Source organism: Triticum urartu, chromosome 6A (genome assembly GCF_056163025.1).
Source record: "Triticum urartu cultivar PI428250 chromosome 6A, HENAU_Tu73, whole genome shotgun sequence".
Lineage (NCBI taxonomy): Eukaryota > Viridiplantae > Streptophyta > Magnoliopsida > Poales > Poaceae > Triticum > Triticum urartu.
In genome coordinates, this window is record NC_141878.1 from 438,531,138 (window position 1) to 438,558,009 (window position 26,872).

General features: G+C 44.8%; 1 pseudogene; it reads left to right on the forward strand.

Moving 5' to 3' along the window:
- Positions 1 to 26,872, forward strand: part of LOC147965589 (uncharacterized) — a 32,672-nt pseudogene continuing 5,800 nt past the window's right edge.

A 26,872-nucleotide genomic window follows, 5' to 3' on the forward strand; every position in this document is an offset into this window, starting at 1 on the left:
ATGCGTGTGCCGGGGAGCTGGAAGTTGAGCGCCGGCGGCGTCCCGGTGCCACCGGTGCCCGAAGGGGCGGCAAGGCGGGCCGAGATCGCCCGCATCCGCTCGTCGATGCCGGAGGAGGAGCGGAACGAGCCGGGGTACGCCGCCGACAGTCGCACGCTGTGGATGATGTTCTTCGAGCGTCGCCGCAAAGACCATATCGCCTCCACCAACGGCGTCATCCCTCGCGGGCGCCTCAACGCCGACGGGCGGCGCAAGTGGTGGGGCGTGCCCAGCCGCACCCTCGAGGTCATCCTCAACCACATCGAGACCGGCAACACGCCGCGCCTCGAGTACCCTCCGCGGCCGTCGTTCTCTCGCCGCCGTGGCAGCTCCTAGATGCCACAGCGAATGGAGCCAGGGACGTCCTCGTCGTCGGGCTCCGGCTCACTGTCCTTCGGCTCGCCAGCGCTCCGCCCCATCAAGCCGAAGCCGGAGGAGACGCCGCTACGACACCGCACCCGCAGCGGCGCCCTCGTCATCAACGAGGGTGCCCGCCCCTCCCCGCGCTCCCTCCGCTTGGTCCGGCCCAAGCCCGAGCCGGGACTGCTTCCCGTCAAGCCGGAGCACGTCGACATGGTGTCCCCCGACAACGAGGCCGCCCAAAAATGGGCAAAGGACTACGTCCGCGAGCAGGTGCACCGCCAGCGCCGGGCATACGCGAAGCTCCAGGCTCGGCGCCGTGGGCGCGAGGAGGGAGGCGTCATCATCCTCGACAGCGACGACGAGGACGAGGCCGGGCCGTCCAGCGCCCCACCTCGCGTCGGCAACCCTGGCCAGGGGTGCACCAGGGACGGCGGCGGCTCCGGCGGGGCGCGCGCAATGACGACGATGGCGGCGGTGACTACATCCGTTTCTACAGGCTTCTCGGCATGTAGATGGCGGGCGATGGACGCGGCGCAGTGGCTAGGCCTAGTTTGGCATAGTAGTAGGCGTAGTTTGCATATTTTATCATTTTTTTTACAAATTTCAATGAAATTTCGCCAAGTTCGTGCCAGATCTCCGAGTTTGCACAAATTTGTATGAAGTATCGCCGAGCTCGCGCGATATTGGCGGCGACCTGGGGGCGACACCTGGGAACGGAGTCGCCCCATGCGCCAAGCTAGCGCCAATTTGTTCCCAGGCGGCTCTTTTTCGGCACTCTGGGGGCCGAACGGCTGAAGATGCTCTGAATGATGGTTGTTGAAAGGTGACCAAATCACCTCTTATCTCCACAAATTTTCTTATGAAGAAAAAAAACTATTCATTCCACCACTCGAAAATCCGTCTATGCCGAGTGTTGACACCTTTCTTGTTTCCTTTTCGGTGGGCATTCAGTAAAGAATATATGTGCCGAGTATAACCCTCGGCAAATTCAAAACTCGGCAATGAATGGATTTTGCTGAGAGCACGCTAAAAAAACTGGGCCTACTGCTTTTGTCACTAAAGGCATTTTCAACGTTGACCCGCAAATTTGCTTTAGCATCCGTTTATGGACACTGATTCTAGAGACGGCCATATAACGCTAGCCGCATATGTCCGCTTACATTTCAAACAACGTGTCAATTAACCGGACAGAATTCATGCAAACACGACGATTTTCATCAAAGTTTGGATAGAAAATAGCTCAAATCATCCATACATAGCACAGAAATAAGTCTAGCACAACAATAGTTCAAATTCAACAAGATTAGTGGATGTTCAACAAGTTTTCCAAAAATGGATCATGTCGTCTCATACATACTGCCCCTCCAGTTTCATCCAACAATGTGTGTGTGTGCGCGCGCGCGTGTGTGTGTAAATGGACGTCCCTCTGTCTTGTGGCATATCACCGCAGGAGTGCGGGCCACATAATGTGTAGATCAACATTGAGTGAATGATTCAATCAACAAGTTGAGCAAGAAGAAGCAAAACTTACAATCACCTTTGCCGCTTGGAGTGACCACCTTGTCTCCAGCAGACCATCCGCGTCACAAAACTTGGTGATGGAGGTCTAGATGGCGTACCATCGATACGATAACAATCCCACGTTGCGTTGTTGGATGATGTGCATGTCGTAGGGCGCAATGTGCTGTCGCACGTGAAACGAATCATGCACGCACTACTAGAAGGTCCCTCTTTGCTCCTGCCTACGACATCCATAGATACGGCCAACCACACATCGCACAACAACTCATCCCCCATGGTCGAGTACCCCACCGTCCTTTGTACTCTAAAAGGACGACATGGCATTCGAAAACTAGCTCAATGGCATTTGAGTGAACACCTATGGGCGTGGTGTACCTAACTACGGACGGGTCCTGGGTGGACGACGTCGTCGTGAAAGGAGAGCAGGCGCGTCGGTGCTGGTTGCGGAGATCTGACAATGCCAGTGTGCCGGCCGAAGAGGTACAGTGGCGGCGTTGAAGGGGGAGGGTGCGTATGCAAAGCAAGAGGGTAGGGGCAGAATGGAAGAAAATGGGATCTGGAGGGGGATTTAGTGAGCTAGTGGTGTTGGAGTCCTACGTGGCAACTGTCAGGACTCTCGCAACCCCTCCCCCCTCCACTTTGCTTCCGGTTTGCGACAAAAAGTGCGTCTAGACCGCTCGATGGACCGATACAGGCCCGTGTTGGATGACACAACACGTCCAGACATATGTGGGCAATTTGACGGTCAGCGTTGAAGATGTCCTAAAGGAACTCAGCAAAGACGTTGGCATGTGTCCCTCACCCCCACGGCTGACTGCTCTATGACTGCAGGGCTCTCTTTGCGGAGTGTTGGCTAACGGACACTTGAGAACAAAGCCAACAAAATCATTTCAAAGTTGAAATAGACAGTTGACAAAGGTTTTTGTTGGGGAACGCAGTATTTCAAAAAAATTCCTACGATCACGCAAGATCTATCTAGGAGATGCATAGCAACGAGAGGGGAGAGTGTGTCCACGTACCCTCGTCGACCGAAAGCGGAAGCGTTAAGTAACGCGGTTGATGTAGTCGAACGTCTTCGCGATCCAACCGATCAAGTACCAAACGCACGACACCTCCGCGATCTGCACACGTTCAGCTTGATGACGTCCCTTGAACTCTAGATCCAGCTGAGGCCGAGGGAGAGTTTCTTCATCACGACGGCGTGTTGACGGTGATGATGAAGTTTCCGATGCAGGGCTTCGCCTAAGCACTACAACAATATAATCGTGGTGGAAATCTGTGGAGGGGGGCACCGCACACGGCTAAGATCAACTTGTGTGTCTATGGGGTGCCCCCCTCCCCCGTATATAAAGGAGTGGAGGAGGGGGAGGGCCGACCTCCTAGGGCGCGCCCCAAGGGGGGATTCCTACTCCTACTAGGAGTAGGTTTCCCCCCTTTCCTAGTCCAACTAGGAGGGGGAAGGAAGGGAAGAGGGAGAGAAGGAAAGGCCGGGGCTGATACGTCTCCAACGTATCTATAATTTTTGATTGTTCCATGCTATTATATAATCTATTTTGGATGTTTAATGGGTTTTAATATGCACTTTTATATTATTTTTGGGACTAACCTATTAACCGAAGGCCCGGTGCAAATTGTTGTTTTTTGCCTATTTCAGTGTTTCACAGAAAAGTAATATCAAACGGAACGAAACCTTCGCGAGGATCTTTCTTGGAACAAACGCAACCCTGGAGACTTGGAGTACAAGTCTGAAAGTCCGCGAAGCTTCCACGAGGCAGGGGGCACACCCAGGGGTAGGAGCACCTCCACCCTCGTGGGCCCCACGGAGCTCCACCGACCTACTTCTTTCGCCTATATATACTTTATACCCTGAAAACATCAGGTGGAGCCACGAAACCACTTTTCCACCGCCGTAACCTTCTGTACCCGTGAGATCACATCTGGGGACCTTTTCCGGCGATCTGTCGGAGGGAGATTCGATCATGGAGGGCTTCTACATCACCACCATAGCCTGTCCGATGATGTGTGAGTAGTTTACCATAGACCTTCAGGTCCATAGTTATTAGCTAGATGGCTTCTTCTCTCTCTTTGATCTTCAATACAAAGTTCTCCTCGATGTTCTTGGAGATCTATTCGATGTAATACTTTTTGCGGTGTGTTTGCCGAGATCCGACGAATTGTGGGTTTATGATCAAGATTATCTATGAACAATATTTGATTCTTCTCTGAATTCTTATATGCATGATTTGATATCTTTGCAAGTCTCTTCAAACTATCGGTTTAGTTTGGCCTACTAGAGTGATCTTTCTTGCAATGGGAGAAGTGCTTAGCTTTGGGTTCAATCTTGCGGTGTCCTTTCCCAGTGACAGCAGGGGTAGCAAGGCACGTATTGTATAGTTGTGATCGAGGATAAAAAGATGGGGTTTATATCATATTGCTTGAGTTTATCCCTCTACATCATGTCGTCTTGCCTAATGTGTTACTCTATTCTTATGAACTTAATACTCTAGATGCATGCTGGATAGCTATCGATGTGTGGAGTAATAGTAGTAGATGCAGAATCGTTTCGGTTTACTTGACACAGATGTGATGCCTATATTCATGATCATGCCAAGATATTCTCATAACTATGCTCTTTTCTATCAATTGCTCGGTAGTAATTTGTTCACCCACCGTAATACTTGCTATTATGAGAGAAGCCACTAGTGAAACCTATGGCCCCCAGGTCTACTTTACATCATATAAGTTTCCGATCTATAAATCTAGTTTACTATTTATTTTGTAATTTTTATTTTCCAATCTATATAACAAAAATACCAAAAATATTTATCTTATTATCTTTATCATATATCACGTTTGCAAGTGGCCGTGAAGGGATTGCCAACCCCTTTATCGCGTTGGTTGCAAGGTTCTTGATTGTTTGTGCAGGTACTAGGTGATACGTCCATTTTGCATCATGCTTTTATATCAATATTTATTGCATTATGGTCTGTTATTACACATTATGTCACAATACTTATGCCTACTCTCTCTTATTTTACAAGGTTTACATAAAGATGGAGAATGCCGGCAGCTGGGATTCTGGGCTGGAAAAGGAGCAAATATTAGAGACCTATTCTGCACAGCTCCAAAAGTCCTGAAACTTCACGGAAGATGTTTTCCAAATATATAAAAAATACTGAGAGCAAGAACTTCACCAGGGGGGCCACACCCTGCCCACGAGGGTGGGGGGCGCGCCCTACCCCCTGGGCGCGCCCCTACCTCGTGGGCCCCCTGGTGGCCCTCCGGTGGCCATCTTCTGCTATATGGAGTCTTTCGATGGAAAAAAATCATAAGCCATCTTCTCGGACGAAACTCCGCTGCCACGAGGCGAAACCTTGGCGGAACCAATCTAGGGCTCTGGCGGAGCTGTTCTGCCGGGGAAACTTCCCTCCCGGAGGGGAAAATCATCGCCATCGTCATCACCAATGCTCCTCTCATCGGGAGAGGGCAATCTCCATCAACATCTTCATCAGCACCATCTCATCTCAAAACCCTAGTTCATCTCTTGTATCCAATTCTTGTCTCCAAGTCTGGGATTGGTGCTAGTAGGTTGCTAGTAGTTTTAATTACTCCTTGTAGTTGATGCTAGTTGGTTCAATTTGGTGGAAGATCATATGTTCAGATCCTATATGCATATTAATACCCTCTGATTTTTGAACATGTTTATGCTTTGTGAGTAGTTACTTTTGTTCCTGAGGACATGGGAGAAGTCTTGCTATTAGTAGTCATGTGAATTTGGTATTCGTTCGATATTTTGATGAGATGTATGTTGTCTCTCCTCTAGTGGTGTTATGTGAACGTCGACTACATGTCACTTCACCATTATTTGGGCCTAGAGGAAGGCATTGGGAAGTAATAAGTAGATGATGGGTTGCTAGAGTGACAGAAGCTTAAACCCTAGTTTATGCGTTGCTTCGTAAGGGGCTGATTTGGATCCATATATTTCATGCTATCGTTAGGTTCACCTTAATACTTTTGTTGTAGTTGCGGATGCTTGCAATAGAGGTTAATCATAAGTGGGATGCTTGTCCAAGTAAGGACAGTACCCAAGCACCGGTCCACCCACATACCAAATTATCAAAGTACCGAACGCGAATCATATGAACGTGATGAAAACTAGCTTGATGATATTCCGATGTGTCCTCGGGAGCGCTTTACATTATATAAGTGTTTGTCCAGGCTTGTCCTTTGCTACAAAAAGGATTGGGCCACCTTTCTGCACCTTATTTACTTTTGTTACTTGTTGCTCGTTACAAATTATCTTATCATAAAACTATCTGCTACCACTGATTTCAGTACTTGCAGAGAATACCTTGCTCGACACCGCTTATCATTTCCTTCTGCTCCTCGTTGGGTTTGACACTCTTACTTATCGAAAGGACTACGATAGATCCCCTATACTTGTGGGTCATCAAGATTCTTTTCTGGCGCCGTTGCCGGGGAGTGAAGTGCCTTTGGTAGGTGGAATTTGGTAAGGAAAAATTTATATAGTGTGCTGAAATTTACTGTCACTTGTTACCATGGAAAGTAATCCTCTGAGGGGCTTGTTCGGGGTATCTTCACCCCGACCAGTAGAGCAAAGAGTTGCTCCTCAACCTACTGAACCTACTTAAAATGAAAATTAAAATGAAAATGCTTGCTTTGAAGTTCCTTCGGGTATGATAGAAAAACTTCTAGCTAATCCTTTTTTAGGAGATGGAACAAAACATCCTCATGAACATCTAATATATGTGGATGAAGTTTGTGGATTATTTAAGCTTGCAGGTGTACCCGGAGATGTTGTTAAGAAGAAGGTCTTCCCTTTATCTTTGAGGGGAGATGCATCGACATGGCATAGGCTACGTGATGATATGAGGTCTTGGAATTACAAACGATTGAAATTGGAATTTCATCAGAAGTTTTATCCTATGCATCTTGTTCATCGTGATCGCAATTATATATATAATTTTTGGCCCCGCGAAGGAGAAAGCATCTCTCAAGCTTGGGGGAGGCTTAAATAAATGTTATATTCATGCCCCAATCATGAGCTCTCAAGAGAAATGGTTATTCAAAAAATTTATGCTCGGCTTTCTGGTAACAATCGCACCATGCTTGATACTTCTTGTGCTGGCTCTTTTATGATGAAGACTATTGAATTCAAATGGGATTTATTGGAAAGAATTAAATGCAACTCTGAAGATTGGGACCTCGACAATGGTAAGGAGTCAGGTATGACACCTAGTTTTGATTGTGTTAAATCTTTTATGGATACCGATATTTTTCATAAATTTAGCACTAAATATGGACTTGACTCTGAGATAGTAGCTTCTTTCTGTGAATCTTTTGCTGCCTATGTTGATCTCCCCAAGGAGAAGTGGTTTAAATATCTTCCTCCCATAGAAGTAAAAGTAGCTGCACCTATTAAAGTTGAAGAAAAGACTATCACTTATAATGATCCTATTTTTCCTACTTCTTATGTTGAGAAACCACCTTCCCTGTTAGGATAAAGGATCATGCTAAAGCTTCAACTGTAGTTCGTAAAAGCAATATTAAAACATATACACCTACTGAGCAAGTTAAAGTTGAACCTAATATTGCTATTGTTAAAGATCTCTTGTCTGATAATATAGATGGGCATGTTATTTATTTCCGTGACGAAACTTCTAGAATTACTAAACCCCATGATAAAGATAAACCTAGACCTGTGGTAGGCATGCCTGTTATTTCTGGTAAAATAGGAGATCATTGTTATCATGGCTTATGTGATATGGGTGCTAGTGCTAGTGCAATACCTTATTCCTTATACAAAGAAGTTATGCATGATATTGCACCTGCTGAGATGGAAGATATTGATGTCACAATTGAACTTGCCAATAGAGATACTATTTCACCAATGGGAATTGTTAGAGATGTTGAAGTCTTGTGTGGGAAAACTAAATATCCTGCTGATTTTCTTGTTCTTGGTTCCCCACAAGATAGCTTTTGTCCCATTATATTTGGTAGACCCTTCTTAAATACTGTTAATGCTACCATAGATTGCAAAAGAGATGTTGTTACTACCGGTTTAGATGATATGACTCATGAATTTAATTTTTCTAAATTTAGTAGACAACACCGTGAAGAAGAATTACCTAGTAAGGATGAAATTATTGGTCTTGCTTCTATTGTCGTACCTCCTAGTGATCCTTAGAACAATACTTGCTAGACCATGAAAATGATATATTTATGAATGAAAGAAGGGAATTAGATGAAGTATTCTTTAAACAGGAGCCTATTCTGAAAAACAATTTACCTGTTGAAATCCTAGGGGATCCTCCTCCACCCAAGGGTGATCCCGTGTTTGAGCTTAAACCGTTACCAGATAGTCTTAACTATGCTTATCTTGATGAGAAAAAGATATATCCTGTTATTATTAGTGCTAACCTTTCAGAGCATGATGAAGAGAGATTATTGAAAACTCTGAAGAAGCACCGCGCTGCTATTGAGTATACTCTTGATGATCTTAAGGGCATTAGTCCCACTCTATGTCAACATAAAATTAATTTGGAAGAAGATGCTAAACCAGTTCGTGATCATCAACGCTGGCTGAATCCTAAAATGAAAGAAGTGGTAAGAAAGGAGATACTAAAGCTCCTTGAGGCAGGTATAATTTATCCTGTTGCTGGCAGTCAATGGGTAAGCCATGTCCATTGTGTCCCTAAAAAGGGAGGTATTACTGTTGTTCCTAATGATAAAGATGAATTGATCCCCCAAAGAATTATTACGGGTTATAGGATGGTAATTGATTTCCGCAAATTAAATAAGGCTACTAAAAGGATCATTACCCCTTACCTTTTATTGATCAAATGCTAGAAAGATTGTCCAAACATACACATTTTTGCTTTCTAGATGGTTATTCTGCTTTCTCTCAAATACCCGTGTCAGCCAAAGATCAATCAAAGACTACTTTTACATGCCCTTTTGGTATTTTTGCTTATAGACGTATGCCTTTTGGTTTATATAATGCACCTGCTACCTTTCAAAGATGCATGATGGCTATATTCTCTGACTTTTGTGAAAAGATTTGTGAGGTTTCCATGGACGACTTTTCCGTCTATGGATCTTCTTTTGATGTTTGCTTGAGCAAGCTTGATTGAGTTTTGCAGAGATGTGAAGAAACTAATCTTGTCTTGAATTGGGAAAAGTGCCACTTTATGGTTAATGAAGGTATTGTCTTGGGGCATAAAGTTTCTGAAAGAGGTATTGAAGTTGATAAAGCCAAGGTTGATGCAATTGAAAAGATGCCATGTCCCAAGGACATCAAAGGTATAAGAAGTTTCCTTGGTCATGCCGGTTTTTATAGGAGGTTCATTAAGGACTTCTCGGAAATCTCTCGGCCTCTGACTAATTTATTACAAAAAGATATACCATTTGTCTTTGATGATGATTGTGTAGAAGCATTTGAAATACTTAAGAAAGCATTGATCTCTGCACCTATTGTTCAGCCACCTGATTGGAATTTACCCTTTGAAATTATGTGTGATGCTAGTGATTATGCTGTAGGTGCTGTTCTAGGACAAATAGTTGATAAGAAACTAAATGTTATTCAATATGCTAGTGAAACTCTAGACAATGCTCAAAGAAATTATGCTACTACTGAAAAAGAATTCTTAGCAGTTGTATTTGCTTGTGATAAGTTTAGACCTTATATTGTTGATTCTAAAGTAACTATTCACACTAATCATGCTGCTATTAAATATCTTATGGAAAAGAAAGATGCTAAACCTAGACTTATTAGATGGGTTCTCTTGCTACACGAATTTGATTTGCATATTGTTGATAGAAAAGGAGCTGAGAACCCCGTTGCAGACAACTTGTCTAGGTTAGAAAATGTGCTTGATGACCCACTACCTATTGATGATAGCTTTCCCGATGAGCAATTAAATGTCATAAATGCTTCTCATACTACTCCATGGTATGTTGATTATGCTAATTACATTGTTGCTAAGTTTATACCACCTAGTTTCACATACCAGCAAAAGAAAAAGTTCTTCTATGATTTGAGGCATTACTTTTGGGATGACCCACATCTTTATAAAGATGGAATAGATGGTGTTATTATACATTGTGTGCCTGAGCATGAACAGGAACAGATCCTACGCAAGTGTCACTCCGGAGCTTATGGAGGACACCATGCTGGAGATAGAACTGCACATAAGGTACTGCAATCTGGTTTTTATTGGCCTACTCTCTTCAAGGATGCTCGTAAGTTTGTATTATCTTGTGATGAATGTCAAAGAATTGGTAATATTAGTAGACATCAAGAAATGCCTATGAATTATTCACTTGTTATTGAGACATTTGATGTTTGGGGCTTTGACTATATGGGACCCTTTCCTTCCTCTAATGGTTATACACACATTTTAGTTGCTGTTGATTACGTTACTAAGTGGGTAGAAGCTATTCCAACTAGTAGTGCTGATCATAACACTTCTATTAAAATGCTTAAAGAAGTTATTTTTCCAAGATTTGGAGTCCCTAGATATTTAATGACTGATGGTGGTTCACATTTTATTCATGGTGCTTTCCGTAAAATGCTTGCTAAATATGATGTTAATCATAGAATTGCATCTCCTTATCACCCTCAGTCTAGTGGTCAAGTAGAATTGAGTAATAGACAACTCAAATTAATTTTGCAAAAGACTGTTAATAGGTCTAGAAAGAATTGGTCCAAGAAACTTGATGATGCATTATGGGCCTATAGAAATGCACATAAAAATCCTATGGGTATGTCTCTGTATAAAATGGTCTATGGAAAAGCATGTCACTTACCTCGAACTAGAACACAAGGCTTATTGAGCTATTAAAGAACTTAATTATGATTTTAAACTTGCCGGTGAGAAGAGGTTATTTGATATTAGCTCACTTGATGAATGGAGAACCCAAGCCTACGAAAATGCGAAGTTGTTTAAAGAAAAAGTTAAAAGATGGCATGACAAAAGGATACAAAAGCATGAGTTTAATGTAGGTGATTATGTATTGCTATACAACTCTCGTTTAAGATTTTTTGCAGGAAAACTTCTCTCTAAATGGGAAGGTACTTACGTTATCGAGGAGGTCTACCGTTCCGGTGCCATAAAAATCAACAACTTCGAAGGCACAAATCCGAAGGTGGTGAACGGCCAAAGAATCAAACACTATATCTCAGGTAATCCCATAAATGTTGAAACCAATGTTATTGAAACCGTAACCCCGGAGGAATACATAAGGGACACTTTCCGGAACGTTTCAGACTCCGAAAAGGAATAGGTATGTGGTACGGTAAGTAAACCGACTCCAAAACAGTTTTTAAGGCAATATTTCTCCGTTTTGGAATATTTAAAAAATAGAAAAATAAGCAGCAGTCCGGGAAGGACACGAGAGCTCCACGAGGGTGGAGGGCGCGCCCCCCTACCTCGTGGGCACCTCTTGTGCTCTTCAGACTCCGTTTTCGTACACGGCACGTATTTTGGTCGGTAAAAATTTATTATATAACCTCCCTGGGGTTTTGACTCCCGTATCGTGCAAAAATCTCATGTCTTTGTTTCGAGCTGTTTTCTGTCAGGGTTGTCAAGGTCAGGCACTATGTCATCTCCCTCCTCCTCCAACCATGAGGGCAACGATGCTTGGCTAATGAAGATAGAGCTGAAGAGAGAAGAACCTATGGAGATCAACAAGGGTGAAGGGATCAAGAAGTCCATGGAGGACCAAGTTCCAGCAACAGAAGACACCCTTCAACTGGATCACAATCTTCTTACCCCAACAGAAATCGAAGCTTTCAAGATGATTGAGTTGGCTCGTATACAAAATAAGTATCTCACACGTGAAAATATTTTGTTGAAGGAGCATATCATCGCACTCAAGGGCATTATCCGCAAGTTAGAAGACCTCCTACGCTCGATGTGCGACTATCCATCATCAACAACTCCACCTTCGTCACCAACAAAGGAGACATAATCACCTGGGCATGGGCACTCCACTTGGCAACTGCCAAGCTTGGGGGAGTGGCCCGGTATCGTATCACCATCACTTTATCTTTACCGTTTTTCTTAGTTCGACCCTTTTGGTAATATCTTGATCTAGTAGAATAAAAGTTCTTAATATGATCTAGTCATGAGTTTTGCTTTATTATCCTTCTATGTATTCGAGTCCGTGAGCTATATAATAAAGATTAGTGTTGAGTCAAGGGCTTGATTATTTTGCCATGATCCTAAGTGAATAAAAGAAAAGAGAAAGAAATAAAAAGAAACAAAGAGATCATGTGAGTCTTATGGAGAGTAATGAGCTCACATAGAAAAGTATGATGAATAAAAGTTGTTAAGGGTTGACAAACACAGTTTTGGTCATCGTTGCAATTAATAGGAAGTAATAAAGAAAGAGAGGTCTTCACATATAAATATACTATATTGGACATCTTTTATGATTGTGAGCACTCATTAAATATGACATGCTAAAGAGTTGACATTGGACAAGGAAGACAACGTAATGGGTTATGTTTTCTTACATCTGAGATAAATTATATTGTCATGGATCATGCAACATGTTGAGATTTCCTTTCCCCCTCATGCTAGCCAAATTCATTCAAGTAGAGATACTACTTGTGCTTCCAAATACCCTCAAACCAGTCTTTCCATAAGAGTCCACCATATCTACCTATGGATTGAGTAAGATCCATCAAGTAAGTTGTCATCGGTGCAAGCAATAAAAATTGCTCTCTAAATATGTATGATTGATTGGTGTGGAGGAAATAAGCTTTATACGATCGTGTGATATGGAAGTAATAAAAGCGACAGACTGCATAATAAAGGTCCATATCACAAGGGGCAATATAAAGTGACGTTCTTTCGCATTAAGATTTTGTGCATCCAACCATAAAAGCGCATGACAACCTCTGCTTCCCTCTGCGAAGGGCCTACCTTTTACTTTTATCTCCTACATTGCATAAGAGTCATGGTGATTTTCACCCTTCCTTTTTACACTTTATTCCTTTGGCAAGCACAGTATGTTGGAAAGATCCTGGTATATATGGCTAATTGGATGTGATTTTTCATGAACTATTATTGTTGACATTACCCTTGAGATAAAACGTTGGGAGGCAAAACTATAAGCCCCTATGTTTCTCTGTGTCCGATTAAAACTCCATACCCATAAGTATTGCGTGTGTGTCAGCAATTGTGAAAGATTATATGATAGTTAAGTATGTGGACTTGCTTAAAAGCTCTTATACATTGACTCTTTCCTATGTTATGATAAATTGCAATTGCTTCAATGACTGAGATTGTAGTTTTTTAGTTTTCAATGAAGTTTACGATTCATACTTGATATTGTGATTGAATTATTACTCTAGCATTAGAGATTATATGACAAAGAATTATATGAGTTGTTGTTCTAAGAATGATCATGATGCCCTCATGTCCGTACTTTATTTTTATCGACACCTCTATCTCTAAACATGTGGACAAATTTTTTGATTTCGGCTTTTCGCTTGAGGACAAGCGAGGTCTAAGCTTGGGGGAGTTGATACGTCCATTTTGCATCATGTTTTTATATCAATATTTATTGCATTATGGGCTGTTATTACACATTATGTCACAATAGTTATGCCTATTCTCTCTTATTTTACAAGGTTTACATAAAGAGGAAGAATGCCGGCAGCTGGGATACTGGGCTGGAAAAGGAGCAAATATTAGAGACCTATTCCGCACAGCTCTAAAAGTCCTAAAACTTCACGGAAGATGTTTTCCAAATATATAAAAAATACTGAGAGCAAGAACTTCACCAGGGGGGCACACCCTGCCCACGGGGGTGGGGGGCGCGCCCTACCCCCCTGGGTGCCCCCTTACCTCATGGGCCCTGAGGGAGTCCTGGATTAGGGGGTCTCCGGACGGCCGGACTATATCCTTTGGCCGGACTGTTGGACTATGAAGATACAAGATTGAAGACTTCGTCTCGTGTCCAGATGGGACTCTACTTGGCGTGGAAGGCAAGCTAGGCAATACGGGTATGTATATCTCCTCCTTTGTAACCGACCTTGTGTAACCCTAGCCCCCTTCGGTGTCTATATAAACCGGAGGGTTTTAGTCTGTAGGACAACATACAATCATACCATAGGCTAGCTTCTAGGGTTTAGCCTCTCCGATCTCGTGGTAGATCAACTCTTGTAATACTCATATCATCAAGAATAAATCAAGCAGGACGTAGGGTTTTACCTCCATCAAGAGGGCCCGAACCTGGGTAAAACATCATGTTCCCTACCTCCTGTTACCATCCGCCTTAGACGCACAGTTCGGGACCCCCTACCCGAGATCCGTCGGTTTTGACACCGACATTGGTGCTTTCATTGAGAGTTCCTCTATGTCATCGCCGTTAGGCTTGATGGCTCCTACTATCATCGATAGCGATGCAGTCCAGGGTGAGACTTTTCTCCCCAGACAGATCTTTGTGTTCGGCGGCTTCGCACTACGGGCCAACTCGCTTGGCCATCTGGAGCAGATCGAAAGTTACGCCCCTGGCCACCAGGTCAGGTTTGGAAACTTAAACTACACGGCCGATATCCGCGGAGACTTGATCTTTGACGGATTTGAGCCATTGCCTTGTGCGCCACGCGGTCACGACGAGTACGATCTAGCTCTACCATCAGACAGTGTTCAAGAAATCGCACCGGCAGCCGCTCCGACCCTCAATTCGGAGCCGGTTGCGCCATCCATGGACGGGTGGAAATCCCCGTCGCGGAGGCCATATCCTTTGCGGCGATCGAGCCAAATATCGACCTTACCCTTCACGAGAGCCATGTTGCCAAACTACCGGATCCTTCTCCGGCCACGGACTCTGAACCGCCTGCGCCCGTTCCTATCGAATCCGATTGGGCGCCGATCATGGAGTTTACCTCCGCGGATATTTTTCAGCACTTGCGCTTTGGCGACATACTGAACTCATTAAGGTCTCTCTCCTTGTTAGGAGAGTCCTGGCCAAACTACGTCCGGCAGGATTGGGATGCAGATGACGAAGAAATTCGCCGCCCACCCACCACCCACTTAGTAGCCACTGTCGATGACTTAACCGACATGCTCGACTTCGACTCTGAAGGCATCGACGGTATGGACGACAATGCGGGAGGCGAAGAGGAACCACTACCCACAGGGCACTGGACGCCCACTTCATCACATGACGTATATATGGTGGACAGACCTAAAGAAAATAACTACGAGGAACGGAAGGACGCAGCGAAGGTTTGTTCCCTCAAGAAGCAGTCAAAGCGGTGGCGTAAACGCCACTCCAAATCCCGCCTCGGCAGAAATAACGATCACATAGACCCAGCGTTAGAGCAGGGTGAACCATTGCCCGACCACGGCAACACGGAAAATCACGCCGAACAACCCAACCCCGTCGAAGATAACAGTCCGGACGACATCATACCGGACAGACACCAGGAGCAACATAATGCCCACCAAAGGCTTGTTTCCACGGTGAGGAGTCCGAAAAAACAGAAGCAAAGGCTCAAGGCTGCACAAGACACACTCAAAATCAAATGGAGTGAAGTACTCAACACTGCAGTGAAATACAGCAGTAATCGCCACACCAAGAGCTACCCGAAGCGAAAGTTGCTACCTGAATTTGATGAGGAGGCCTTAGATCCTCCATAATTAAAAAATAAAACAGCCATCCGGTCGGATAGACGACCTCATAGCGAACATAAAGCGGCGATCGACGCCGCACATAAACCAGTACGCGATCCGCGTAAGGGCTCGCATCAAAAGGACGATGCAACCAGATCCATCTATGGACCACACATGCGCTCTCCAACATACAATGCAACACAACAAACATCCGGACACCACGGTACACCCAAATACAGGGGTGCCGCACACCCTCTATGTTTCACCAACGAGGTGCTGGATCATGAATTTTCAGAGGGATTCAAACTCATAAACATAGAGGCGTACGACGGAACTACAGACCTAGGGGTCTGGATTGAGGACTACATCCTCCATATCCATATGGCTCGAGGAGATGATCTCCACGCCATCAAGTACTTACCCCTCAAGCTCAAAGGGCCAACTCGGCACTGTCTTAAAAGCCTCCCCGAAAACTCCATCGGAAGCTGGGAAGAGCTCTAAGACGCCTTTCGGGAAAATTTTCAAGGGACATATGTCCGACCACCGGATGCAGACGATTTAAGTCATATAACTCAACAGCCCAGTGAGTCAGCCCGGAAACTTTGGAACAGGTTCCTCACTAAAAAGAACCAAATAGTCGACTGTCCGGACGCTGAAGCCTTAGCAGCTTTTAAGCATAGCGTCCGAGACGAATGGCTTGCCAGACACCTCGGTCAAGAAAAGCCGAGAACAATGGCAGCATTAACAAGCCTCATGACCCATTTTTGCGCGGGCGAGGACAGCTGGTTAGCCAGATGCAGCACCAGTGACCCAAGTACATCCGAAGTCAGGGATGGAAACGGGAAATCACGACGCAGCAAGAATAAGTGCCGGAATAAGGAAGACAGCCCGAAGAGCACGGCGGTAAACGCCGGATTTAGAAGCTCTCGGCCAGGCCAGCAGAAGCCGCCCTCCAAAGGCAATAGAGACGAATTGTCCAGCCTAAAAAAAATTCTGGACCAAATATGTCAGATACATAGCACCCCTAATAAACCTACACATCATACCCATAGAGAATGTTGGGTCTTCAAACAGTCCGGCAAGCTCAACGCCGAACACAAGGGGCAGGATACACCAAGTGAAGACGAGGACGAACCTCGCAAGCAAAGCACAGGGGAGCAGAAGAAATTCCCACCAGAAGTCAAAACAGTCAATGTGTTACACGTGATAAAAGGGAGAAACAAAGCGGCACCTTTAGAGGAACATGCCCCAGGGCCTATCACCGCGGAGCTCCGCCACTGGTCGTCCCAACCGATCACCTTTGACCATCGGGATTACTCGGCAAGTATCCGGCGTGCAGGATGGGCTGCCTTGGTATTAGATCCAATAATTGATGGATACCACTTCACCCGAGTCCTAATGGACGGCGGCAGCAGTTTAAATCTGATATATCAGGACACAGTCCGCAAAATGGGGATAGACCCAACAAAAATTTTCCGCAGCAATGCTACCTTTAAAGGAGTAACGCCAGGCCCGGAGGCTCACTGCAGGGGCTCCCTGCTACTAGAGGTTATATTCGGCTTCCCCGATAACTTCCGTAGTGAAAATTTAACTTTCCACGTCGCTCCGTTCCAAAGTGGCTATCAAGCACTACTCGGACGCGAAGCTTTTGCTCGCTTTAACGCAATACCGCATTACGCTTCCCTCAAGCTCAAGATGCCCGGTCCACGTGGCATCATTATAGTAAATGGAAATATTGAGCGCTCCTTGCGCGCCGAAGACGGTGCGGCCGCCTTGGCCGCCGCACACTAAACGGCCTCACCAACTCAAGCATTTGACAGGTCGGTAAGACCACGGACACGGCTTTACGAGTCCGGCTCAGCTATATGTAATTAATACAGGTTTGATAGCTATACCCCTATTACAATACAAGGGGCTTAACGCACGCGCAAAAGTGGCAATAAGGCTCACCTTTACTCATTTTCAACTATATATTGTTTATTTAGTATAACTTAACTTTTGCACGGCAACTTTTCAATTAAGTTCCTCTCTTTTTCAGAGGACCATCGTGCTACACCCGTCCAGGATATGGCACAACGGAGACACAGGCGCAGACGTGCAGCAAGGACCTGTTCCAAGGATTCTTTGTAGATTAAGACCCTGCGTAAACCTTTTTTTACTGTCTCTTGTTGATTTACATCCCTCGGATTCTCAGTACAACCGAGAAGGATGCTGACGTCTTGGCATGTGGCCACGCCAGAATAATGCACGTACCTGGACACCAGGGGCTTATTACAAAGGGTACTGTTTAGACCCGGTTCACACCATAAAGACCGAATACCTTAGGGAGTGTTCGGCGTCGCGAGTTTGGCCTTATATGCATCAGCTCCGAATCATGGTCAAATGTTGGGTTTGCCCGGCTCCTGTGTTTTGTTGCCTTACGTTCCGCTCTATCGGCTAAGGCGGCACCAGGAGAACTACTGCGATTGTGCCCTGGTTCATCCGGACGAGCACCTCAGTAGAGAAAGCCGAAAACTAACTGTCATGATATAGCATGAGACTGGTCAACCACTCGATGACCTATTGGAATCTTCGGGATTCCTCTGCATTAACGAAGGGCCGTTTCTCGGCCAGGCATGTACGCACCCCGAATCTGGATGAGTGCGGAGCCACCAGGGGCTATATAGTAGCCCCATTGTCAAACTCCTATGGCTAAGTGAAAGTGTTAAAGCATTATAGTCCGGTTGCCTAGTTCACTGCGCTATCACCTCCTTATTAGGACCAAGACGTTGGATTAAGTGTGAATACGCGTCTTCTGCAAACACCCCCGCATTATATGCGTGGGGGCTGAAGCCGACGACTTCAATCTTCCAGGTTATATACATGTATACATAAACGGCCGCACAGGAGGCATTACAATACTTTCGGGCAAAAGTATAAATACAACCTTGATAAATTCAATAAAATGTTGTTTTTACAATGGGAATACATGTCACTCAAACATAACATTCTTCGAGCACTGGGCCTCTATCGTACGAGCGCCCTCAAGAACTTCTTTAAAATAGTGCTCGGCAGCCACTCGGCCTATGGCCGAATCCTGCGCAGCGGCAGTGGTGACATCCATCTCCGCCCAGTATGTTTTGACACGGGTAAGGGCCATCCGCGAGCCTTCTATGCACGCCGACCTCTTCATCGCATTAATGCGCGGCACCGCACCAAGGAACTGCTGCACCAAGCTAAAATAGCTGTTCGGCTTTGGCCTTTCCGGCCACAGCTGATCCATGACAGACCTCATGGTGAGTCCGGACAATCTATTGAGTTCGGCCCATTCGGCAAGCTGATCAATCAATGGAAGCGGATGCTCTGGAACGTTAAATTGCGACCAGAACAGCTTGTCCACTTCACGATCTGTCTGATCTCGGAAGTATTCGGCCGCATCGATAGCGCTCGACGCTAAGTCCAGATATGCGTCGGCCAAACTCCACAGCCGATCCAGTGGGGCATACCGCGGATCACCGAACTTCCTTCGCAGCATAAAGGGCTTCCCAGCCACAATGTCCCTGACTTCACGCAGTTCCTCCTTCTTCGCTCTCATTGCAGAGCGGGTGTCTTTGGTCGCCATTGTGGCCTTTTCAAGGTCCGTAGCCTTCGCCCGGTTTTCTTCTTCAAGAAACTAGCAGCGGTCGGCAGTGGCTTTTAACTTCACAGCCATTTTGGCCATTTTCTCTTTGCTCTCGCTATGATCGGCCTTCTCGGCTTTCAACTCTTTGGCCGCCTTCAAATCGGCCGCATTACTACTCCCAGCTTGCTCCTTGGCTCGGGCAAGCTCCGCCCGCAAGGCCTCCACGGTAGCAGCTCCATCTGCAGTCACAACATATTAAAGATACTGGCATCACGCTGCTCTTACTATGTGACATCCACTATAAATATCACCTACCCTGGGCCTCGTCAAGCCGCTTGTTAACAAGCTCGATGTCGGCATCCACCGCATCCAGTTGCCGCTTTAGTTCGGCAACCCCATCAGTCCGGCTAGCCACTGGAGCTCCAGACACCTGCACATAAAGGCGGTCTGGTTATTACCAGGGACTATGATCCTCTGTTCGCCGCCGTTTTCGACGACAACCAGAGTCTCAGGGGCTACTATCTACACAGGGCACACCTAAAAATGTGCGGATGCATATCATTTCATGTACCTCAAAGCCCGTCAGTAGACTCATAAAGGCTTCATGCAACCCGCTTTCGGCGGACGAAATCCTTTCAATCACCGTACCCATCAATGTACGGTGCTCTTCTGAGATAGTGGCTCGCCCTAGCAGATCCCTCAGTGCGTCCGACCGCATACCAGACGGTGCCGGATTCTTTTGGTTGCTCTCTTCAAGAGCCAGATACTGAGGGCTTCGGGTGACCATGGGATTACCTTCTGGCCTTGCCGGATCCGGAGAAACTCTTCGTGATGACACTTCAAGGTCGCCCGCTTCTTGAGTTGGGGAGTCCAGGGGAGGCGTTTCGCTCTCCATCATCTCTGGAAGAAGATCCCCCGAAGACGAGCTCTGCTGAGAAGGGCTCAGATCCGAACTGCAACATAGATGCTTCGGTTATCTTCCTCAGAAGTAAGGTAGAATATCTTCACTATTAAGTACTTTTTGATTACTTACAGCTCGTTAGAGGGCTGATCCCCGCACGGACTCTGTGCGGCAAGAGCACCCTCTGAGGCGGGACCCTCTGGTGGAGTTTTCTTCTCCCGTTTGGAAACCCTGGTTTCTGGGTCATCAGAGGTAGTCCTCTTCCTCCACCGGGGCGACGGAATATCAGATTCCTTCCCTTCGTTATCCTCCCTCACGGAGGCACTCGTTCCCTCGGTTGGAATAGGTAGCGGTGGGGGCCTGCTTTAGCCCTCTTTATTCCCCCCTTCATCTTCCTTTGAGGGCACCAGGCAAGGTGCTGGCTCTAGCATCTTTTCCAACACCGGATTGTCCAATCCTTCGGGAAGGGGGGCCGAACACCGGATCATCTTCGCCTTTGTTATCCAGTCCTGGTAAAAAAGTGATTCTTCAGAATGACGACATGATAAATGAAAGACAGTGTGTTCGGCTAGAGGATTACTTACTTGGGCCGCGGTGCGGTTGCTGCTCAGGCCCACGTCCTCGGAGGTGTCCGGACACTCTATTTGGGGTCCGAAGAACGACTTGTACATATCCTCGTGCGTCAGGCCGAGGAAATTCTGAATAGCACGCAGTCCTTCTGGGTTGAATTCCCACAAGCGAAGGGGCCGGCGTTTGCAAGGCTGGACTTGAAGAACCAGCATGACTTGCACTACCATAACCAAACTAAAATCTCCCTCGAAGAGATCCCGGATGTGGCTCTGCAGTATGGGCACATCCTTGGATGGACCCCAGCTCAGCCCCCTGCTGATCCATGACATCAGTTGTGGTGGAGGGCCCGAGCGAAAGGCAGGGAAAGCTACCCACTTGGCACTTCTGGGAGAGGTGATGTAGAACCACTCCCGTTGCCATAATCCGGACACCTATGGAAAGGAACCTTTTGGCCACGGAGCTCCGGCAATCTTGCTTATTAATGCACCCCCGCACGCTGCATACTGCCCCTCGTCCGTCTTCGGCTTCACATCAAAGGTCTTGAGCCACAGGCCGAAGTGAGGGGTAATGCGGAGGAAGGCCTCACATATGACAATAAATGCCGAGATGTGGAGAAAGGAATCCGGGGCTAGGTCGTGGAAATCAAGCCCGTAATAGAACATCAAACCCCTAACGAAGGGATCCAGAGTGAGGCCTAGTCCTCGGAGGAAGTTGGAGATGAACACGATGTCTTCATTGGGTTCAGGAGTAGGGACGACCTGCCCTCGGGCAGGCAGCCGATGCGAAACTTCGGTGGTCAGGTATCTTGCCTCCCTCAACTTCTTGATATCCTCTTCCATGATGAAGGAGGGCATCCACCGGCCCTGGAGGCTGGATCCGGACATGATTGAAGGTCCGAAGCACCTGACCTAGGCTTTGGGTGTTAGAACTCGAGGCGGGGGAAGGATTCGATTGAGCATGGGAGGAAAAAAGTAAAAGCCTTGTCCCTTTATAAAGAGGGTGAATATCAAGCGTCCTCCTCGTGGCCGTTTGGGACTTTCCTAAAATCTAGGAGTCCTAAGCACGGTTGGGTTACCCTCACCCGTATTGATGAGAATCCTGTAATAAGGGGGACACGATCTCTGCGTTGACAAGACGTGTCAAGAAACTGCCTCGCGTTACGTGCGGGGCTGCTTAAGGAAAAACGGTTCGAATAATCACCGAGCCATGGCATGATGTCATGTTGCCAAAACATGTCAGCAGATTAGATTTGTGGAAATATTATTCTCTCTATGGTGGTATGTGGAACTTATTTTGCAGGGTCGGACACTATCATTGTATTCAAATTTTTCCATGGTGTATTCGGAAGAGGAACCTGCCTTGCAATGCCGAAGACAACACTGCGCGCCGGACTCATCATCATTGAAGCCTCGTTCAGGGGCTACTGAGGGAGTCCTGGATTAGGGGGTCTCCGGACGGCCGGACTATATCCTTTGGCCGGACTGTTGGACTATGAAGATACAAGATTGAAGACTTCGTCTCGTGTCCGGATGGGACTCTACTTGGCGTGGAAGGCAAGCTAGGAAATACGGATATGTATATCTCCTCCTTTGTAACCGACCTTGTGTAACCCTAGCCCCCTCCCGTGTCTATATAAACTGGAGGGTTTTAGTCCATAGGACAACATACAATCATACCATAGGGTAGCTTCTAGGGTTTAGCCTCTCCGATCTCATGGTAGATCAACTCTTGTAATACTCATATCATCAAGAATAAATCAAGCAGGACGTAGGGTTTTACCTCCATCAAGAGGGCCCGAACCTGGGTAAAACGTCGTGTTCCCTGTCTCCTGTTACCATCCGCCTTAGACACACAGTTCGGGACCCCCTACCCGAGATCCGCCGGTTTTGACACCGACAGGCCCCCTAGTGGCCCTCCGGTGGCCATCTTCTACTATATGGAGTCTTTCAATGGGAAAAAAATCATAAGCCATCTTCTCGGACGAAACTCCGCCGCCACGAGGCGGAACCTTGGTGAACCAATCTAGGGCTCTGGCGGAGCTGTTCTGCCGGGGAAACTTCCCTCCCGGAGGGGGAAATCATCGCCATCGTCATCACCAACGCTCCTCTCATCGGGAGAGGGCAATCTCCATCAACATCTTCATCAGCACCATCTCATCTCAAAACCCTAGTTCATCTCTTGTATCCAATACTTGTCTCCAAGTCCGGGATTGGTGCTAGTAGGTTGCTAGTAGTGTTAATTACTCCTTGTAGTTGATGCTAGTTGGTTCAATTGGTGGAAGATCATATGTTCCGATCCTATATGCATATTAATACCCCTCTGATTTTGAACATGTTTATGCTTTGTGAGTTTTTACTTTTGTTCCTGAGGACATGGGAGAAGTCTTACTATTAGTAGTCATGTGAATTTGGTATACGTTCGATATTTTGATGAGATGTATGTTGTCTCTCCTCTAGTGGTGTTATGTGAACGTCGACTACATGACACTTCACCATTATTTGGGCCTAGAGGAAGGCATTGGGAAGTAATAAGTAGATGATGGGTTGCTAGAGTGATAGAAGCTTAAACCCTAGTTTATGCGTTGCTTCGTAAGGGGCTGATTTGGATCCATATGTTTCATGCTATGGTTAGGTTTACCTTAGTACTTTTGTTGTAGTTGCGGATGCTTGCAATAGAGGTTAATCATAAGTGGGATGCTTGTCCAAGTAAGGGCAGTACCCAAGCACCAGTCCACCCACATACCAAATTATCAAAGTACCAAACGCGAATCATATGAACGTGATGAAAACTAGCTTGACAATATTCCCATGTGTCCTCGGGAGCGCTTTACATCATATAAGAGTTTGCCCAGGCTTGTCCTTTGCTACAAAAAGGATTGGGCCACCTTGCTGCACCTTATTTACTTTTGTTACTTGTTGCTCGTTACAAATTATCTTATCACAAAACTATCTGTTACCACTTATTTCAGTACTTGCAGAGAATACCTTGCAGGAAACCGCTTATCATTTCCTTCTGCTCCTCGTTGGGTTCTACACTCTTACTTATCGAAAGGACTACGATAGATCCCCTATACTTGTGGGTCATCACTAGGCGACTTGCGTGTAGTCTCCTACTGGATTGATACCTTGGTTCTCAAAAACTGAGGGAAATACTTACGCTACTTTGCTGCATCACCCTTTCCTCTTCAAGGGAAAACCAACACATGCTCAAGAGGTAGAAAGAAGGATTTCTGGCGCCGTTGCCGGGGAGATCTACGTTCAAGTCAAGACATACCAAGTACCCATCACAACCTCTTATCCCTCACATTATATTATTTGCCATTCGCCTCTCGTTTTCCTCTCCCCCACTTCACCTTTGCCATTTTATTCGCCCTTTTTCGTTCACCTCTTTTCGCTTGCATCATGTTTGATTGTGTGTTGGATTGATTGTTTATTACGATGGCTCAAGATAATACTAAATTATGTGACTTTTCCAATACCAACAACAATGATTTTATTAGCACTCCGATTGCTCCTATTACCGATGCTGAATCTTGTGAAATTAATGTTGCTTTGTTGAATCTTTTCATGAAAGATCAATTTTCCGGCCTTCCTAGTGAAGATGCCGCTACCCATCTAAACAACTTTGTTGATTTGTGCGATATGCAAAATAAGAAAGATGTGGATAATGATATTGTTAAATTCAAGCTATTTCCGTTTTCACTCAGAGGTCGTGCTAAAACTTGGTTTTCTTCTTTGCCTAAAAATAGTATTGATTCTTGGAATAAGTGCAAAGATGCTTTTATCTCTAAGCATTTTCCTCCCGCTAAGACCATCTCTCTTAGAAACGATATTATTAATTTTAAGCAACTTGATCATGAGCATGTTGCACAAGCTTGGGAGAGGATGAAATTAATGATACGTAATTGCCCTACAGATGGTTTGAATTTATGGATGATTATATAGAATTTTTATGCTGGATTGAATTTTGCTTCTAGAAATCTTTTAGATTCGGCCGCGGGAGGCACTTTTATGGAAATCACCTTAGGAGAAGCTACTAAACTCCTAGACAGTATTATGGTTAATTATTCTCAATGGCACACCGAAAGATCCACTAGTAAAAAAGTTCATGTTATTGAAGAGATTAATGTTTTGAGTGGAAAGATGGATGAACTTATGAAATTGTTCGCTAATAAGAGTGTTTCTTCTGATCATGATGATATGCCTTTGTACACTTTGATTGAGAATAATAATGGATCTACGGATGTGAATTTTGTTGGTAGGAACAATTTTGGTAACAACACGTATAGAGGAAATTTTAATTCTTTGCCGTTTCCTAGTAATTCCTCTAATAATTATGGTAATTCCTACAACAACTCTTATGGAAATTTTAATAAGATGCTCTCTAATTTTTATACTAGTGTTAAAGAATTTATGAATTTGCAAAAGAATTTCAATGCTTTGATTGAAGAAAAATTGCTTAAGATTGATGAGTTGGCTAGGAACGTGGATAGAATTTCTCTTGATGTTGATTCTTTGAAACTTAGATCTATCCCACCTTAGCATGACATCAATGACTCTCTCAAAGCCATGAGAATTTCCATTTATGAGTGCAAAGAAAGAACCGCTAGGATGCGTGCTAAAAAGATTGCTTGGTGAAAGCGTGTTCTTCTAGTTTTCATGATAATAATGACGTAGATCGAAAAGTGATTGATGTGTCTCCTATTAAATCTTTATTTGCCAATATGAATCTTGATAAAGATGGGACTGGAGATGAGTCAACTTTATTTAGAAGGCGTCCCAATGATTCGGAGTTTTTAGATCTTGATGCTAAAATTAATAAAAGTGGGATTGAAGAGGTCAAAACTTTACATAGCAATGAACCCACTATTTTGGATTTCAAGGAATTTAATTATGATAGTTGCTCTTTGATAGATTGTATTTCCTTGTTGCAATCCGTGTTAAATTCTCCTCATTCTTATGATCAAAATAAGGCTTTTACTAAACATAGCGTTGATGCTTTAATGCAATCTTATGAAGAAAAGCTTGAACTAGAAGTTTCTATCCCTAGAAAACTTTATGATGAGTGGGAACCTACCATTAAAATTAAGATTAAAGATCATGAATTCTATGCTTTATGTGATTTGGGTGTTAGTGTTTCCATGATTCCAAAAAATTTGTGTGATGTGTTAGGCTTCCGTGAATTTGATGATTGTTCTTTAAATTTGCACCTTGCGGATCCACCATTAAGAAACCTATGGGAAGAATTAATGATGTTCTTTTTGTTGCAAATAGGAATTATGTGCCCATAGATTTCATTGTTCTTGATATAGATTGCAATCCTACATGTCCTATTATTCTTGGTAGACCTTTCCTTAGAATGATTGATGCAATTATTGACATGAAAGAAGGAAATATTAGATTCCAATTTCCGTTAAGGAAAGGCATGGAACACTTTCCTAGAGAGAAAATTAAATTACCATATGAATGTATTATGAGAGCCACTTTTGGATTGCATACCAAAGATGATAATACCTAGATCTATTCTTGTTTTTATGCCTAGCTAGGGGCGTTAAACGATAGCGCTTGTTGGGAGGGAACCCGATTTTATTTTTGTTCCTTACTTTTTGTTCCTGTTTAGTAATAAATAAATCATCTATCCTCTGTTATGATTGTGTCTTCTATGTTTTAATTAGTGTTTGTGCCAAGTAAAGCCTTTAGGATCTTCTTGGGTGATTGTTGTTTGATCTTGCTGAAAAAAACAGAAAGTATGCGCTCATGAGAATAATTTTCATTTTTACCAGGGAGCGGTAAAATACCAATTCCAACTGCAGTAGACCAATATACAAATTATTTAGGTCGTCCTATTTTTCAGAATTTTTGAAGTTAGAGAAATATTCGAAACCTCCAGATTGCTACAGACGGGTCTGTTTTTGACAGATTCTGTTTTCGTGTGTTGTTTGCTTATTTTGATGAATCTATGGCTAGTATTGGGGAGGGGGGTATGAACCATAGAGAAGTTGGAATACATTATGTTTAACACCAATATAAATAAATAATGAGTTCATTACAATACATTAAAGTGGTGGTTTGTTTTCTTATACTAACGGAGCTCATGAGATTTTCTGTTGAGTTTTCTGTTGTTAAGTTTTCAAGTTTTTAGGTAAAGATTTGATGGATTTTGGAACAAAGAGTGGTAAGAGCCTAATATTTGGGATTCCCAAGGCACCCTAAGGTAAAATTCAAG